This window comes from Bombus pascuorum, chromosome 16 (assembly GCF_905332965.1).
Source record: "Bombus pascuorum chromosome 16, iyBomPasc1.1, whole genome shotgun sequence".
Lineage (NCBI taxonomy): Eukaryota > Metazoa > Arthropoda > Insecta > Hymenoptera > Apidae > Bombus > Bombus pascuorum.
Genome location: NC_083503.1, coordinates 5,901,558 through 5,922,241, shown reverse-complemented (window position 1 = coordinate 5,922,241; position 20,684 = coordinate 5,901,558). Strand labels below are relative to the sequence as shown.

The 20,684-nt window shown below is 32.7% G+C and overlaps 1 non-coding gene and 1 pseudogene across 1 annotated transcript; one reads left to right on the top strand and one right to left on the bottom strand.

The window, feature by feature from the left end:
- Positions 1-8,261: 8,261 nt before the first annotated feature.
- Trnaf-gaa (transfer RNA phenylalanine (anticodon GAA)) lies at positions 8,262-8,334 on the bottom strand. The gene has a single exon. It is a non-coding gene; the product is annotated as a tRNA-Phe (tRNA).
- A 2,797-nt stretch (positions 8,335-11,131) lies between these two features.
- Positions 11,132-20,282, top strand: LOC132915192 (uncharacterized; annotated as a pseudogene).
- Positions 20,283-20,684: the final 402 nt, after the last annotated feature.

Below are 20,684 nucleotides of genomic sequence, written 5' to 3'. Positions count from 1 at the left end.
TCGATGATACCGAAGAGAAAATGAGAGGAGAAGGAGAGAGCAACGAGCGCTAATTATAAAAGGGTCAAGTGGTCGTATTTTTTACGAGTACTGTTCACTGCTGTTCACTAGCAAAGAGTATAGAGTATAGAGTTACGGGTTTCATGGATTAATAATAGATTTTCGAACACGCTTTGTTAACGAAGGATCGTTAGACGGGTCTTTGAAGAATTCCTTTGACGAAGTTGTCGCACAAGAAATTTTAATTTTAACGCATATACTAGTGATCCAAGGAAGATTCGAATGCTTTAGGTTCTTGGACGAATATTTGTGCCTTTTTACACAAAGTCGATGTTTTTTCTCAAATTAACAATGCAATCCTTTTTCAAATTAACGAGCTAACTTTTAACACGTTAAATTTTCACAATTCCGATTTCGATGGAATGTTCTTCGTTTTTTCGAAACCTGTTACTCTTAACAATTGAAAATCTCCAACTCGAACAGAGAAAATAGGAAAAAAAGAAGGAAATATAAAAAAGGAAGAAAGGTTGAAGAAAAAAGAACATAGAGAGAGAGAAAGAGAGTAGAGAAAAAAGGTTATCGTTGAAATTGTGCCGGCATTACTTTAACTTCAAAAATTTCCCTGGAAATTACTCGGCTCTTTTCTAACGAAGATTTCACTGACACATGGAACTTTAAGTGAAATATGTAATAGTGGATTTTTAACTGGCATTTTCCTAAGCTAATTTGTCTAATGAAATAAATAGTTATAAATTCGTGAATGTGTTTGTTGAAAGTAAAAAATAAGATAAATAAAAATTGTATACATTCTAATATAAAATTACACGCATCCTCCACCAGTAATAAAGCAACATGTACGTATATTTCTTTACGTTTATGGCAAGGTGTCAAATTGACACGAGGGATGAATGAGGGTTAAATCGAGGGTTAAATCGAAAAAACATTACTTACAATGGTATCGACTGCCGATGTGAGTTTCGAGCCAGTATACAAGGATGATCGTGAGCGTGGCCATAATGACGATTTCTGACGAAGAGAGGTCACTTCACGTTTCTTCAGCTTCCGCCAGCTGGCTACTTTCTTCGGCAGACGATTGAACTCGACTGAACACAGAGCACAGCGCACGGAGCCTGCTTGCACCGTTTGCGAAAAAGCAGCAACGCGCACGAGCGAGTATTGACCAATCAGGATCGCGCGAATGGCCATTATTAACCCCACGCAACCCTCGCCTAATTTTTTCTCAGATTTAAAAAGTGCCTTTGCCTGTGTGCGTATATGAGACCCATGGATACCGTGGATACCATGGAAACATACTTTGCAAGCTCCTGTTGTCAGGCAAATCTGACATTCGACGTGGTTTTCCTTTTCTAGTTTACCCCCGTGTAATACGCGATTTCCACTTCGAACGTGGGAGTATGTGCGCGCATATGGGTGTGCTTGTGTGCGTATATATGCTTTAACGAGTGAGCACATACATATGCGCTGCAGAGCAACAGGCACGCGAGAACATCAAATCTGAGTTTATAGATTGAAAAACACATTTATAGAAAAACGTAATTTTCTCATTTATGATGATTATAGACATTATGCATTTACATATTTATGAGCTGCGACGTGTTTCGAAAGACGATTGCTCGTTAATAGAGTAAAGGTTAAGGTAGGAATGCGACAATCATTGTAACTTCTAGAAACAAAAAATGTTTATTGTTTTTATTATACGAAACTCTCAAAACACAGGTATATAATAAGTTGTGTAAGTAACTTACGAGAATAATATGATAATATGTGTTACGACCATTCGCGGAGAGACGCCGTCGCGAGGGAAACGCGTCGGCGGGACGCGTAAATTCTCTCTACGATTCGGTTAATCGGCGCCGCGAAATAGTCGTTCCCCTTGTTTCGGTTAACATAACAGGGGTGGTTTGATGAATTTAACACTGTTAACAGGTTGATATATCGTCTATATTCAACATACTCCCCCCGTTGAAAGGCTACCGATCAAAATTCTATAGAGATAAAAGATCGAACTCTTTTATCGTGTCATCGACGGAGTTTAACGTGTTGCTCTCTACATTATCAATTATCGTGATAGGACATGGGACATCCTGTAACGAATTCGTATAGGTCAATGGTTGCAACGAATTGTCGCCTGGTGAGGTCTTCTCTTTCGCCCAATCCATATCATCGTGAATGATTGCCTGATTCAATGCGTTTGGTGGCGTTGAATCAGAGTGTCGCGATGCTGCAAGTATTATTATTATTATTATTATTATTATTATTATTATTATTATTATTATGCAATGAACTTCGCGTGTCATGCGACGGAATCGGCGCTAGATTCGATACGACTTTCTCCGTCGGCGGAGTATGAACATTGTTACTGTTATTATTGAAATCATTCTTACGTCTCTGGACACTGCTGCAAGGGTTGCTGCTGCATTCCGGTGGTTGTGGATTCGCCACTGTGTTGGAGGCATCCATTGAGGAAGAATCAATTTCGTTGTTGAATTGTATTATCAGTTGTGTATAGAAATCCAGTAAGTTCTCAGGTTTCTTGTCGTCGATCTCGAGCAATTCGTCAATGACAATGTTCAATCGTTTGCAAATGTCGTCAAATAGTTTTCGATAAGATATTAAGACGGCCTTGTTGCGCTGACCGGACAGTTCGTAGCCGTCGAGTAGGTTCCATACGCTCTCGAATTCGTCGTTTAGATATTGCCACTCCTCATGCAATTCGGTGATTCTTTCTTCGTTTTCCATTGTTTGTGAAGAAAATACTTCGTTGCCGAAGGTGATGCTTATGATGTGCGATCGGTGATTCCCGATGCGGAGTTGTTTCGGCTGCAGTGGTCACTCGTCACTGTGTAGCGGAATGTCGTTGACGTACGTTTCGTGAGAAAGGTGATCCTTGCCGAGAGTGACGCGTTTTGTCGTCGGATCGAAGTTGTTGAATATCGTTATGTTGACGATTGCGGTGTTCCAGTTGCGGTGGGAGGTTGCGTGGTTGCGTTCTTCAACTATCGGGTTTTGCCTATTCAGAATTGACGGCTCTGGCGTTACCGACTTCACTCAAGTGGTAACGCTTCCGCCGTTGATTATGTTGGATTCAAGTGGCACTGTATGTTAGTGAGTGTTACTGGTGTGCACTTTTCACTCACCACTGAATCCGGCTCGAAGAACCAAATGTTACAACCGTTCGTGGAGAGACGCCGTCGCGAGGGAAACGCGTCCGACGGGAGGCGTAAATTCTCGCTACGATTCGGTTAATCGATGCCGCGAAATAGTCGTTCCCCTTGTTTCGGTTAACGTAACAGGGGTGGTTTAATGAATGAAACCTGTTAACACTGTGTTAACAGGTTGATATATCGTCTATATTCAACAATCACTTATACAATAATATAAGCGTCACAAAGTATTTGGCGATACGTACAATTAATGTGTTACAGAGAAATTCTACCCGACTTTACGATGTCTCTCGATGAATTCGTTGGATTAAGCGACTTTATTCGTCAGTATGCAGCTCTCGATGTATGCGGTTATACCTTAGAAACTGATTGATTTACGGGTAGAGTAGTTGTTCTACTTGTTGATTGCTTGGACGATCAGAACGAACTGACTTGAAAGTGATGATGCTGTGTCGGAGGAGAGTTAAGGAAGGGTGTGTCTAACGCACACAATCAGCGGATTTGTTAATGACATGTTTTTGCCGGAAAAGTGAGGGTAATAGATGTTATTTCCATTGGCTACTAAAATCGTCGATGGACTAGGAAGGGTCTTAACTACCCCTTGAAGGGAAGCTGACAGTAGGTAGCATTGCCCGTGTGCAAAATTAACTTTAAGCGAAATTTTTTAAACACGAATAAAAAGTAGAGGCGAGAAGAATCTGAATAACTGTAATTTGACCTTTCTTCAAAAAAATTAATTGTTAATTAAATTTTCGAATTGTTCACGATAGATTGAAATCTACAGATATAGGTAAATATGCTTTGCCAATATATTAAAGATCAGATAAATAACAATTCATTGCTATTCGAAATAAGTACATAAGATCATTCTGTTCGAATGTAAAGTTTGTTAACAATAGATAATAACATTAAATCTCTACATTACTAAAAATGGAAATAAATTTTTATAACAGCGAACTTTGTTTTAATTTCAATACAAAATTTTAATTTTTCAGTTCAAGAAGATAATTCACTTAATGGAAGACATATTTCCATGCATTAATCATACATATGTATATTAAAAACAAAGTGGTATGAACCATAGGCTTTTATATGCTTTACATAATTTGATAAGCTGACCCAAAATTAAGATTGTATTGATATAGATTGTACAAAAATCGTTGGTTTTATAATCATTTAATGCGCATGCAAAATCTGTCCCAAATTCGAAATGGAAGAAGTCATCTACGAATATTTTTCTGAAAAGATGAACATTGAAAAAAAAGAAATTTAAAGGATTGAAATGAAACATTCTCTTTTGATCAAATTCAAGTAACAACTAAATGCTTTAAAATTATTTGGAGAATTTTTGTATTAAAGGTTCTAATGAAAGAATATGAGAAATTGTTTGGGAAATTTTTCAGTCTTTCAGTTTATGAATTGAAATTGCGATCCTTCTTTCAGGTAAAATATGTTCTTATAAAAGTGGATTGTAACTTAATAATTAATTCCATAATTATTTAATTTAAAGAAGAAGTTAAAAACTCGTAAATGACTAAACTTACATTTAATAAAAAAAAAAAAAAACTGAGTAAGAATTAAAAGGTTTGTAATATGAAAAACTATATTAAATAATGTAACTATGAAATGTACATAACAAGAATTTTTTAAATTTAAAAACATGTAACAATGTAGCTTTTTTCTTCGAAAATTATAAAATAAATTCAATTGCTACCTAATTAAATAAAATTAAAATAATATCAATTTTAATAATAATATTTATATTATATATATTATATATTATATTAACAATAATAAAAGTTAATAATAATATTAATATTATTCTTGATGGAATTATTCATAATTTCATTATTTTTTCTTGTGTTTATTTTATTTCATAAAAAATATGTATATCAAAAATAAAATTTAAATATAAAGTTATATTGTTCAATCTTCATTCATTATACTTAAACAAAGTATACGCTTAATGCGATTAGGGTTCCAATCTCTCCTCGTTATATACATTGCAACATAAATTTCATTTATTTTTCAGAAACTGTATTCCGTAATGGATTTAATTAAGGGTTCCTAACACTGAAACCATGATCTATGCGCTACAACTATTTAACGTTGGAAAATTAGATCTTTTATATGGACACTGGTAACTTTTGACATGTTGTTTCAGCACATGTCGATATCGTTATCCTTGTTTTGTTACAAAAGGATGATACATATACCAATGTATTTCAAAAGATTGTAATTGTCATATCAATCTTTAATATAGCCAATATTGAAACAATTATAATACAAAATACAGATATTAATACAAAATGTTATATGTACGATATTTCAACAAAGATATGAGAAGTTATTTAATATCAAAATTCTATACAAGAAAGGGTATCAAAATAATAAAGGAAAAAAGGAATGAAAACAATTACCAATATCAACTTCATTATTCTATCATTACGTTAGAATTTAATAGAAAGTAGCTTTAAAAATCATAAACATATCTTTAAAAAATGCCACAATATTATTATTAGTTCGTTCTGATCGTCCAAGCAATCAACAAGTAGAACAACCACTCTACCCGTAAATCAATCAGTTTCTAAGGTATAACCGCATACATCGAGAGCTGCATACTGACGAATAAAGTCGCTTAATCCAACGAATTCATCGAGAGACATCGTAAAGTCGGGTAGAATTTCTCTGTAACACATTAATTGTACGTATCGCCAAATACTTTGTGACGCTTATATTATTGTATAAGTGATTGTTGAATATAGACGATATATCAACCTGTTAACACAGTGTTAACAGGTTTCATTCATCAAACCACCCCTGTTATGTTAACCGAAACAAGGGGAACGACTATTTCGCGGCATCGATTAACCGAATCGTAGCGAGAATTTACGCCTCCCGTCGGACGCGTTTCCCTCGCGACGGCGTCTCTCCACGAACGGTTGTAACATTTGGTCCTTCGAGCCGGATTCATTCCTGAGTGAAAAGTGCACACCAGTAACACTCACTAAAAAATATTATTATTATGCGTTCCACATATGTAAGTGTATATACCGATATAAGTTTAAAAGACAAATTGGCTTTCCATCAATTTTTTTACCGATTCGAAAACGATAATATATTATCTGAAAATTCTCGTTCAACCATGATTCAGTTTTTTCATGTATTATGTACGCAAAGTAATTCCAATCTGTATTGTTTTTCGTCCGAAAACCGGGTCGTTTAGTGTTTACTCGCATGAGAGTATTCGTCGCTGTCAGACGCATTAGCCAGATATGTAGCCCATCGGTTTCAAAGGACGTTATTATTTCAACCATAAACATGATCACGTATTAACGTAAATACTATCATAGAAAAATCTTTTCACTGTCATAAATACTTAAAAAAGAACATTATACGAAATAACGACATGGAAAATGGATATTACTCACTAACAACTGGAATAAAATCCAATTCTAAATATTCCAAAAGTTATATTATAATAAATTATTATAGTTATATTATATAAAAGTTATATTGTTAGTATATTGGCTAGAAACAATAAATGTAAATATAATAGATTTTTGTTGATACCAATTTCTACCAATGATTAATTTAATTATATTAATTAATATATATTAATTAATATTATTATAGATACGATGTTTTTACGATACTAAGTTTATAGTTTCATTTTTTTCCTGTTACCGATACTATTGAAAAATTGTTGCTTATATTTTTATCTACATATGTAATCAAAACATAAAAGATATAACTTAGAAAAAACGAAGCTGGCACCCCGCTGGGGGTAGCCACCCACATGCTATATTTATTTTTTATTTTATTTTATTTTTTTTTTCTTCACCAACGGGATATAACACTTTACCAAATGTCCACAAGGACAAATTGTAAAATAACCAAAATAAAATAAAAAACTAATCACATAAAAACAAAAAAAAAACAAAAAAAATATGTAATCAAATATTAAATATTTTGCAAAAAGCTATAAGTTTTCATGTTCATGCTAGCATAGATAATCTGTAATAGATGAATGCATATAATCTTCTGAAAAATTGTTATACTACCTAAAATAGCTAGAAAGTTATTGAAATCTTATTTATTAAATGGTAAACAGGATCTCTAATGTAATTATTACTATACATACTTATTTCATTCAAAAATACATAGATCTTAATATATATGTAAATACATAATAAAATATATATAATAAATGTTTTTAGTTCTTTCAATAATTTTATTATTATTTATATATGTATATTCATTTAGTATTACTTACTGCAGTATTATTTCAATCTCAAACGTATGTTTCAAATAATATATACAGGGTATATCCTGTAAGTTTAACCGCCAATTTTCAAATATTTCTGATACTCAAGTATTTCTGAGCGGCATTTCCTACAATTTCTGGAAGGAATGTTTTGCACAAAAGTTAGATAATTTTCGATCAACTACATGTTTGTAAATTACAAATTTTTTTCCGATAAAAAGTTGAGATCGTCATGATTGATTATGATTCTGAGATCATTTTGAGATGATCTTGAACTCAGAAATTTAAGTTTAACAAGTTTAAGTTAACAGTATTAGTTCATTCTAACGTGTAATGATGTAGTACAAGACAATATTATTATAATCGTTGGATAAGTTTAAAAACTTATTCATTTGGCAGTATTAGTCTTATATCTAATATATGTTTTAATAGAAATGGGATAATTTTCCATATCGTATTTGTAAATCGGATTTGTAAATCTGAAGGTCATCTAAAAGTCATAGTATTGTAGGACGTTGAATTCGTCTTGACGCTACTCTGTGGAGTCCAAAATGCCATTTAAAAACTCAAGGTCGCCTTGACTTTTTATTTAAAAAATAATTTTTTGGATATTTTTAATACTCAAACGTGTATCAGACCGAAAATTAAATAATTTTTATCAATAATATTAACAATTTTTGTTAATCGTCGGAAATATGTGAAAATGATTCGTCCAAAGACATACAAAATATATCTCTTAGTTGAATAGCATGTACTTGAACATAAGACGTAAATATTTACAAAAAAAATAGATGAAAGAAAAGGAAAACTGCCGAAACCCGGGGTCGAACCGGGGACATCTAGATCTTCAGTCTAACGCTCTCCCAACTGAACTATTTCGGTTTGTAATAAAGGCGGTTCCATTTAATTTCAAAATTATATATATTCAAATTAATCAACTTTTTAACATTTATAAAGTATAAATAATATATTTTTTATGTGACAAATGTAACATCAGCATATCGTTAATACAAATGTGTCTTATTTCAGTATAAAGTACATTTTAACTATTGTTTTGAAGTTGATTCACTTTTTGTTGCACGTTTGAAAACAACATAACCTATATAAATAAATTAATTATTTGTAAAAATATATTAAATTAATTGTTTGTCGTATAAATTCCTCTTAGTATCTTATAACACATTCGACGTTAATACTAATTTTATTCTGTTTCCAGAAAAATTTGTACGCAATGTTATGATTACATTCATTATAGTTACATTCATTAATAGACTGAAAGAATCACTGAACTATACTTATATCTGTTGAATGTTAGTAATAGAGGAGTAAGTCTTCTACATAGCGTAGAAGATCGGAGCATAAACTAAGGTAAACTCACATAATTTTCTTACAAATTAAAAATTTCCCGTTTCGTAAATTAATTAATTAATTTTACAAAAACTAACAAACGAATCGATTTGAAATTTGGTATCCTATTTTGATATGACTGATACCATAAAACCTCAATATTGTATGACAATTTTAACTAACGTCATAAACGATTTAAGAAAAAAGTCTTTGCACCATTTACTAATGTATAGCATAAAAATTGAGCTTATCGTTACGTAACGAGTCTCATTTTATAGATAATTTTATTATCTACAATTGTTACGTCGCGCGAGACGATCCGTGCGACGTCCCTTTCGGTCTGGCCGCCAAGGCCTACCCCTCGTTACACTGACCTGCAAGAAACCCAAGGAACCAGCATAAACCGAATCTTTTCAGCTTAACTTCGATTCATACAAATATTTTCAGTTTATGGATGGTCATTTGAACAGTCATTAGGTTTATTTCACACTCTTGCTAATTACGGGGAAAGCAGGTGTGCCCTGCTAAACAGCTGATTTTTCCCAAGACCAAGGACACCCATGAGTCATATCTGCAGGAGCCTCTCTCCGCGGATTTGTTTATTAACTTCGGCTATAACCAATGGGCATCGCGGATCGTTACCCTCATTATTCTACCGAAAAGTGTGAACAACGAATCCGCGTCCTTAGTTCAGCAAGGGTACACCCACACCGAGCTTTCCTTCCAAATAGTACGAGATGGGTCAGTCTCTGTTCTTATACTCCGCAGACAGTCAAGTACACTACTCTTCAACAACGCGGAAGAGTCAAGTCATTACGCTCATTCGGTCAAACATTGCTCTACGACGCCACGTAGAGTCAAATCACGTTTATTCTACACATCGGAGAATCAAGTCAGTGCTACAACACTCATCGGGTAGTCAAGTCTACTATTCTAACACGGTATCGACAGTCAACGCGCTAACAACATCAACTCTCGGGTTAAACAGTGTAAGGTCCGACGAAATCCAATCTTATCTGTATACGTTCCACGTGTTGTAAACGGCAATAAATTCCTTATATTAGATGACTGTAGACGACAGTTATTTTACCACAACCACTCCTATTATCCTAACAGAAATCAGGGGATCGCCTTGCTCGCTGTGTCGATTCCTATATCCTAACGAGTCCCGTTGACGCGCCTAACCGAGACACGTATCCCCGCGAATGCACGAATTAACAACAATCTTCTATTGACACTTTTTCACGTATGATAAATAATTTTTAAGATACAGAGGAAATGTAAGAAACAATCCCGTTTTTTTTTTATTTAATCGATATGACGTTTATAAAGTTATAAAGTTGCTTGTCTTGTAGATTAGATTATACAGATTATATAGTAATATGATCTAATCTGAATCGTTCCGAGTCATATGATACAAAAACGTTTCTATTAGGAATTTGTTTCTAATACAATCAGATTATATTCGATTATATTATACAATCAGAATACATACCAGTTTATTTCAAACAGAATATTCGTAGGAGGGTCGTTCCTCTCGTTTTGTATCGAGTCAGAGACCAGCTGAGCATCTTAGGAGCAAATGCAATTCAAATTGTATAATTGAGAAATATTACAAACCGTTGTAAAACGTATATTACTTACAGATTATCCAAAGTGAAAAGGTGTAAATTTGGCTGTATGTTATAGTTTCGGTTCGCGATAAGGATCCCGATATTCTTCTTATTGATTCTTAGGAAACACGCACGTGTGACGATAACTCGACTTGATGATGCTGCACGACGCATGTAGAATGATAAGGAATAAGGACGTCTTTCAGCTTCTTTTCATTTCTGGCTAGTATCACGCGCGACACCGAATGAAGATCAGCTATATTCTTTTTAATAGAACCATCCATTTCTTAACACGTTAATCAATCTGTTAATCAATCCGCATTTCTCATAAAAGGATAGTAAACTTTTATGTCGAGAAACCATTAGTACTGAACGAAAAACCTTTGGAAAAGCTGAATGATATAAATAAAATAATTGAATTTTAGGTTTTTGTCATTTTTTATCACTATAATATTAATTATTTATATTGACGGTATTATAAATTATAACAGTATATACTGTAATAGTATATAATATTATAATTTATAACTACATAATATTATATAGTGCTTTAAGTTAATATATTATTATTAATATATTAAGACGTCCTTAGTGAGGAGTGCCCACACTTCTAGCAGCAAAATGACGTTCGGTCCCGCGCGATTCTTCTGACGATGGATATAATAGCACGTACATGTTCCGTATACTTTGTAGTTGCAGGCGACTGACTTGCCGAGGTAAGTCGCAACTTTAGAGTCGCGCGCGATCCTTAATCGCGGTAGTACGAATAAAAATTGTGCCATATTCGGCAATGGATTTTATAATCGCGTGGCTAGTCGCAAATGGAAAGCACGCTTCAGACGGCAACGTTGGAAGACCAGAAAAATAAAGCTCTTCTGTCTCACAAAAGAAAGATACGTACATATGTGTTTCCTTATTCTTTCAAATTTTGGCGCTGCTGCGCCAATTTACGGCTATTAAAATATGGAGAGGACTTGGAGAGGTATTATAAGGAACTTTATTCTAATATTCACGTAATTGCTCTACACGTGTGATACTCGCCAGAGATCTAGGGCATAAGATTTTCACACTGCGCTTCTCTCTTTTTTCTCAACGGAGTCCAAAGCCATCATACAACGCTAGCATACATACTATGGAGGGGATACATACTTGTGTGTGGTTGTGCTATACGTTCCTTCACTCTCGCACGTACAATACAAATGTACCATATGTGGCTCTTAGTTTGAAAAACCTGTCTACGAAGTGGGAAAGGTGATAAATGATGAAATTTTGTCAACACTGGTAACGAGTCAACAGTTCAGTACTTTCCTCGGAATCTTGAGGGAGAAAAATTACCTAGAGAAAATAATAACAAATTTGTTAAGTTTATTAATATATTCACATAGTAGACCGTAGACGATACATTTTATGTCTCATGAGACATGCGACATGCCGCGAGACCAAGCATAGATTTTCAAATTTTATAGTTGGACATAGATACACAACTGTCTTGTAACTATACTATTATTATCAGTACCAGAAATGCGTTCGGTTGCCGTCGATCGTTTGGTAGCCGACATATTATCTTTGAAGAGAACGCTTTGCATATAGTAAGTATCTATACTAATAAATTGCATGTATGTCTTTAACATTATTATTTTGTATAGTGCTTCTCCCTATAATATATATTAATATATAATATAAAATTTAAAATTTATTTCTGGTGACTTAAAGGACATAAGTATAACTTGTATGGCTTGTGTATGGCTGTGCATTACGTTATTTGCAAATTAATTTAAGTTTTTGGAATTATCGTAATATCAAATGATTATTCTTAGGAAGAAAATTACTCTGTACATGCACATATCTTAAGTTGCTAAAAGTTAAATTACAAAGTTAAATTACATGTAATGGATTAATAGTGTAGGATAATTAAAAAGAGTGTCATTTTTTATAAATTACGAAAAAGTTACTTATGTCTGAACTAAGAAATGTCATAAATATCATAAAACGGAAGCAGAAGAAATAACATTGAAAGAGAGAATGAGAAAGAGTAATATTTTAAACGTAAAGGTTAGGTGTTAAATTCTACTCAAATCAAATAAAATATTTAATTAAATATAAAAAAAAGTTAAAGTATTTACTTAGTTATGTTTATTCCAAATTGTTTGTTTCGATATAATTTTTGCAAAATATTAAAGAATATATACTTGCGTAAATAAGAATATTACTTTCAAAGTCGAAACAATCATATAAACATTGATGTAGGAGCATTATAAATTCATAATTTTATTTTGTATACTTTGTTTCAGATAGAGAAATGAACATCTTTTTGCCCATTAGCAGTTGGTAGATAATGGTATTATATCATGAGACGTAATTTGATATGCCAGTTCTGTTAGATGGGAACACTATCTGCTTCGCATGTATATACAAGTTTCCGGTGAACCAAAATAAGAAGAGAAACCTTTGTTTGAGTTAATGAATTAAAAACTATTTGAAAGTGATCTGTGGGACAGTATAATTCAGAGAGATGAGGACAGAAGTTACAGAGTCACAACCTTTCGAAAACTTAAAAGAATTATTCGATAACGTGGGTAATTTGAAACCATGACCGGAAATTGAATAACTAGGAGATTCAACTGATTATGTGTACAGTGGTTTAGAAATAAGCGCAGAAAGAACGCAGTTAGAAAAATTGGATAGAGAAGTACATCCTAAAACGTTGCTTTGTCATGATATGAAAGGTGGCTGCCTAGAAGACAGGTAATAGAAATCGCTATATTTATCAATTCATATATTATACATAATATACCCGTGATTTTTCAGATTTATATATCGATCAGAATCTTATGATTCTTACCTATTTTATCACTGAAGTGTTATTGACACTTTTGTGTATTTTAGTCATCATTTCGTAACTGTGCCCCCTTTTGGATGGATTAATGCAGCACATAATCATGGTGTAAAAGTTCTTGGTACTGTAATTACGGAAAGAGAAGGTATCTGGGATGTTATACTTGAATCTCAGGAAGAAGTAAGAAGATTTGCAGATGCACTAATACTTGTTGCAAAATTTTATAAGTTTGATGGCTGGTTATTAAATATTGAAAATACCATTAAAAGTGAGCAAGTTAATAATTTAATTTATTTTGTAAACTATCTAACAGAAAATATTCATGAAGCAATTAGAAATTCTGAAATTATATGGTACGATAGCGTAACCAATGAAGGAAAATTAAATTGGCAAAATGAGCTTAACAGTAAAAACATGTAAGCTTATTACACTCTTATACTTTTACAATTGTTTCTGTTTGTAAATTTTATTTAATGTTCTAAGTACAATATTTCAGAGATTTCTTTTTAAACTGCGATGCCATTTACTTGAATTATAACTGGACGAAATCAAAATTGAAAAACAGTTTGGCACTAGCAAAAACTCACAGTCGAGATATTCATGATATATATGTAGGAGTTGATGTTTGGGGTAGAGGTTGTCCTGGCGGTGGTGGATTTAATTCATCATATGTAATTACAATATTACTTATTTTATTGTAGCATATAATATAATATCGTTTAATATTTCATTAAACCATTATAATCTACAGCCTTTACAAAAAATACGACACGAAGGACTTTCTGTTGCGTTTTTTGGTCCGGGTTGGACTCACGAATTTTTCGGATCTAAGACATTCCAAGAAGTAGAAGATCTATTTTGGGCTCAGTTGTTTCCTTATTTATATGTTCATGTACCTATCTACGACGAAGAAGTATTCAAAACATCATTTTGCCGTGGCAGTGGTAGAATGTATTATCGCTGTGGTCAGGTATGTCAAATTTTGACAAACACATTATTTTTAACAAACTGAATTTATCATAAAAGATATAACTTAGAAAACACGAAGTTGGCACCCTGCTGAGGGTAGCCACCCACATGCTATATTTATTTTTATTTTATTTTTTTTATTACCAATGAGATATAACACTTTACCAAATGTCCTTCATGACAAATTGTAAAAACCAAAATAAACCATTAAAAAAAAAAAAAAAAAAAAAAAAAAAAAAAAAAAAAAAAAAAAAAACTGAATTTATCACATGAATATATTATAACTGAGATGCACATAGTTTATGCAGGCACTATATGAAAGGGATGGAAAAAGATTTAAACACAAACCATTTTACAATTTATCCCTGCAAAATCCACAAATTTCAGTACCTATACCGCACATGAAATTTACATCATCGCCTCAACTTCCAGAACCGAAAAGTGAAAACGATCGAAATGAGTGTTCAGAAGAACCGATACATTATGTTTATGAAACGAGGAAGAATGTTGTTCGAGTATTAAAAAATGTTGTAAATATTGAAAATAAAATGCCAATGCTATATGTAAATAGCTTCGAATTTTGCAGCGAGTTCTCTTTCAGAGGTAGTGGTTGCATAAAATTAACTACAAATGATCTTACAACTAGGTCATATCACAGGTGAAGGAGTTATATATTTTGTAATTAAATTTATGATACCTCGCACAATTGTATTTTATATATTAATTATGTGTTTAAATTCATTTACAGACTATTTCTCGTTCACATCGAATTTCAACAAGACATTGTAGCAATCAATGCTTATAAAAAAATGGAGTCGTCCATAGCAAATGGAAGTCAACCCGAAAAAATACTAGTTCTCGGCAATAATACAGGCTTAAAATCCATCGTTCATTATAAATCAAGGAATTTGGTTGCCAACTGGAAAAGATGGTAAGTCTACAAAATATAAATTGAAATATTTGTAACATAAGAAACAAAAAATAATTAAACCTAAAAAACATTTTATTAGAAGAATAAAATTTTATTCTTCTAATAAAATAATTGTAGGGATATGTAATGTCATTACATTACATTAATACATTAAATATTTATATAGCATGAGTTATGATTATACTCTAAATAAATGTACCTCACACAGATATATTTTTCTTGTTTAGAAAGCAGATATATATGCGTCTGGTTAACATTATGATTAGCTGCCTGTAAGCAATCTTCATTTGGACTAGACATTGTTATTAGGCAATAGAGAAGATATCTACCAGTACAAATATGATTATCACAGAATTTAACAAGTAACCGTGATAATTAGATATTCGAGATACTATCAACAATGATCTTAGGTTCAATAACGAATCCGCGGTTAACGGGATAACGAATATACTTTCTTCCAAAGTCTAAGTCGGACTGTTTGCTAAAAACGTGAAATATCCACTGATCGTAAGGACGTTGTTTTACTCGCTGATGAGATCGCACGAGAATGTTCCTCTCCATCACAGTGATGCTACAGAGAAAAATTATGATGGGGTGTGTCTCAGGTCACGAGATGATCGGATTCGTCGAGGACAACCCTCGTTCAGAAAGTGAGGGAAATGGACGTTGCCGTTAATTGGTTAATTTCTATGTATTTACTTAAAATTCTATATAAGAGTTGGTCGCAAATAATCTGTTAATTAAAACAGAAATTTCTATGTTGGTGGTTAGAGAAAGATGCTAGCCGCCATTGAAAGAAAGTTGCTAGCGGGAAACGTCGTTCGTGAGGAAAGCAGATCTGCCGTATTTTCCGGACTGTTAGGATAAAGACTGTTTGTCAATTTGAAGGACCTTAGTCAATTAAATCCTAAAATTTATAGCGGGTCCTCAGGCTAGCTAAACATATACTGTGAATGATGCATCGACATCTGGCAATCATGTTGCGGGAATAATTGGGTCTGTGTGTGGCGAGCCACGGGGCAAAGACGGTTGGAATGTTTACTGTTGGGTGTCGGTACAACTGTTTCTTTTTAAGGAGATCTATGCAATTCTATACCCTTGTTAGGTAAAACGTTCATCCCGTGACCGCGGCTACGTTCGGTGACTAGTGGTCGCCTCGAGCCCAAGCTCATTATCGCAAATCTCGGACGATTATAATCGGTTTAATTCACAAAGATTTATAAGGACTAAAGATTTATAAAGATCAGTTTAATTTATAAAGATTTCTGATGACTACAGATTTATGATGATCGGTTTAATTTATAAAGATAGTGTTGGGAAATTTTCCAAAGAATTCCAAGGGGAAGGCCCGGTGTCCTTTCATCTTCTACATATATATGCAATTGGTTACATGCTACAAACGGACTAATTACAATTAGCAATAGTTATTACCATTAATAGCTATTATTCAATATAAGGAACGTGTTGAAATTACATGATTCTCAGGAGCATATAACTTTAAGACTATTTTTCATTGTGCTATGCTCTTGGGATCTGCCATTTTAAAGTACGATAAACTAGGGCTCGAGCTTAAGTACTTAGAACTACGACATAAGACAAAAAATACAGTTTTTAACTTCTAAGTTAAGAAAACGAAATTTTCGAATGAAAGTATATTGCATTACGTGAAATTTTGAAATATTTACAAGACTTTTCGTTTGCATATTTTAAGAACTTATATAACAGTAAAAGAAAAGCATCTATTTCAATGTCGAAAATTAAGCAAATTAAATCAGAGGAAATAGTTGATAAATTATGATCTTATGTTGAACTGTTAGTTTCAGTTTCTTTCTATAAAAGGCTTCATGTGGTGCTTTTAACAAAGATAGTTGTGGTATTATCTTAAATTTCAAATCGTAAATGGAGATATATTAAACCTTTAGTTTGAAAATTAATTTGAAGTTTTTACAAGGTGTCTTTAAGTTCATAATCTTTTTTAACTGTTGCATAAATGCAAAAAAATATTCTATGTAAAGGACAATTTAAATTGAAAAAAATTCACACAGGAGAATATTAACAATAGTTTTACTATTAATTCTATGTAAAAAGAGGAAGTAAACAATATTCAAATTATTGATTTATGTAAACTTATTTTTATTCGTTTTCTGAAATTACATAAACTTTTCTAAATTCTATAAAATAAAAATCTTTTTCAATGGAAGAACATTTTAACAAAAAGAGTCTCTTAGATTTACAGAATATACAGAAAAATGTTGTATGTTGCTGATTTTCCCAACAAAATCATACAATGCATAGAAATGCCAATATAGTCTGATGTGTGATCTCGAAATTCTAAAAGCGTCGAAAAAGTCACGTTCGTATTAATGTTCGTAATACTATATTCTTTCTATTTAACATGAAATTTTCCTTTTTGTTGTCAGTGTTTACCGAACGAACATGAGGACTATGAACGAAATTGGTATATCTTTTGCGAGGAGTAACGTCTGCTATCTGGGAAAGATCGTCCTCAAACAAAAGCATCGACACCTGGACGGTAAGTCTGCTTCTCGTACTTTATACTGTCGCTCGCATTTCGCGTTCCCTCGATAAATGTACGTAGCAGGTGGATTGCGTCACAGTAAAAGTGTATTACCAGAGGACGAGGGTTTCGACCTTGTAAAAACCGTTCTCCGACTATCAGACCTGGCTACAATCATCTTTTAATCTTTGAGAACCACTCTAGTGAAAGGAATACTAACGTTTCACCATAGGATGTCTATCCAACATATCTTATCGCTCAATATTTCATGGGTCGGCTTCGTGATTATAGGATAAGCCCATTTCTCATTGGTCGACCCTACATTATTATGGGATTAGATCGAGATGGCGAAGTTAATCCTCGTTAGTTTTCCTTCTCTCGCTTTTTCTTTTTTTGCTTATTTATGCACAGACGCACGAAAACATTTGAACAGTCATGCACATATTTTTTGATATTACATATTATGCGTGTTGTACGAAACATTTTGAAATTCCGTTAAAACTGTTATGAGATTCGACTATTATTTTTATATTGGTGAAGTTTGAAGCGAATCTGAAAAAATATATAAAAATTACAAGATACCTAGTACAAGTATACATATATTTTGTACAGATCACAAGAATACTTAAGCAAGAAATTATTTATTACTAGATTCTGGATTTTTATGCAAATTGATATTTTTGGGAATGTAATTAAGAAAAGTAGAATTTATATAGAAAATTGTGTAATTATTTAGAACGCTGCTGTTTTGGATTTCCATAATTTTTTCATATGTTGTAGGAATCAACATTTTTAACAACTTTTTACTGCCGGACTCTTGTAGTTTTCAAGATATTTTCCTTTTTTTTTTCTTTTTTTTTTATTTTATTTTATTTTATTTTGGTTTTTACAATTTGCCCTGAAGGACATTTGGTAAAGTCTTATATCTCATTGGTGATAAAATGGCCTGATAAAATGATACCTAATTCTAACCTATACATATAAACTATAAACAAAAGATGAGAATTAGGTTTGGGTTAGCTGTTATTTTATTGGATTAGACTTCACAGCGGTCGACAATCAGCATACGTTGTCTCGGGCGCATAATCGTGCAATAGGTACAATTCACTGTAATATCGACAGATTTTTGCAAATGTCTCGGATATTAAGACCGAGCAGCGGTTATACGTGCAGGAAAAAGTTGTTTAGAATCATGAGCCCGACAATATATTAAAAAAGCATAAAAATTCAAGACGGCGGCAGCTTTCTAAATAATTACCATGAATTGTTTTAAGTATCAAGTATCATGTATATGCCAATAATAGGTAACTTGTTTAATTTTTCTTACGACTTTGTTTTATTAAATTCCTTTAAGGTTTCCTTATGGTTGATTATATCATTTAGGTCAGGAAGCAAAACTTCGATAAAGCTCTGTATTCGTAATAAATTAAATTCGAGATCTGCTGAAATGGAGGAAGAATTTAAAGCGTGCGCTACTTGAAATATCAGCGAACAAACAATTTTAGAACCGGATAATTCTTGCAATATTTGTTGTAGATATTTACTTTAGAAAATGTTATTTGGATAATATTTTTGATTCAAATTTTATTTCTGGCGGTTATGAGCCTTATCTTTATAAAAAACAGAAATATTTACGTATATGTGTATACTTGTTTATGTATATATTGATAATATCTGTAGAATTTTGAACAGTCGTAATGTCGTGACAAAAGTGTCATCAACTAATCTGTGCGCTGTGTTTCACTTTTTTATTCCTGTTAAATTAAATTACATCTTCGAGTAAATTTTAGCAATAAGCAATAAGCTTTTCCTTTAAGATATAGTACCTATGAGATAGGGAGGGGTTAGGTTACACAGATTGTACGATTTTCTTTTTCAGTTACAGTTTTTAATTACAGCAGCTCAGGTATTTACTTAACTCTTTCGTTTCTATGGCTGAAATATTTAATAAATGGTCGAGATAATATTCCTCGGGTGACACTGTGGAGGAGATATCTCGTGTAACTATTTATCAAAACGATGCAAAACGTGTAAATTGGATTGCCGTATCTGTCTCCGATTGTTCATCTAGTTCCAACTTGAAAAACTTAGATATTCTTTATTTCCCCGAGAACTGTTGGATTAAGGAAATTGATTGGAGATGATCGTTTGTTTGATTTTAAAATATAACAACTTTAACACTAGGTTTACGCACATTTCGAATGCGTCAAATAGACGCGTATAGATATAGGTATACTACACAGAAAGCTTGGAAACTGGAAAGCTTTGCAAAAAATGAATTTCGATATACATTTATATTGCTAAATGGATGAAAGTTAATGGGAGAGAAATGTAAATGGCTCGTGTAATTTTCCGCATGAAATTCGAAATACGTCGAAATGACGTCTCCCGTAAATTATATCACTTCGATGAGCTACTAAAATTACAAGCGTTTATGCGTTTTGATTGCACCGAACCGTTTCAGTATAGGTTTAACTCTGATTTCGTTTGCATCCATCTGAAAGTGGTTTGTACAGGACGCATATTGATCGGTTGCCGTGTACACCGTTAATTTTCCAATCAGCGGCATTTTGAATATAGCGACGACATTTGCGCTTTAGTCGCGTAAATGAACTATGGACGACTTGGTTACGATGGATTAATATCCGAATATTAATATTAGGTGAAAATATTATCATAAAATCGGACAGTGTATATTTAAAATTACGAAAGTAAACTATTTCGTTTAAAACAATATTTTAGTGCATTAAATATAAATTTTATTCAAAGTTATAGAATAATTTTTATTTCTTCCAAAAATGAAATTTAGTATATTCTACATTGTGTACTGCCGTATACACCGGTTAATAGCTAAATATTGTATCAATATTGTTTTCAATTTGGGATTTAATATACGTATCAATGTTTTCAATATAGAAATTCAATATAAAAATGAAATGGTAACTGCAGAAACCGAGAATTGGTAATTAAAAGAATAAATGCTATTATTTTCAAGCGCTACGTTAACAGGTTTCATTT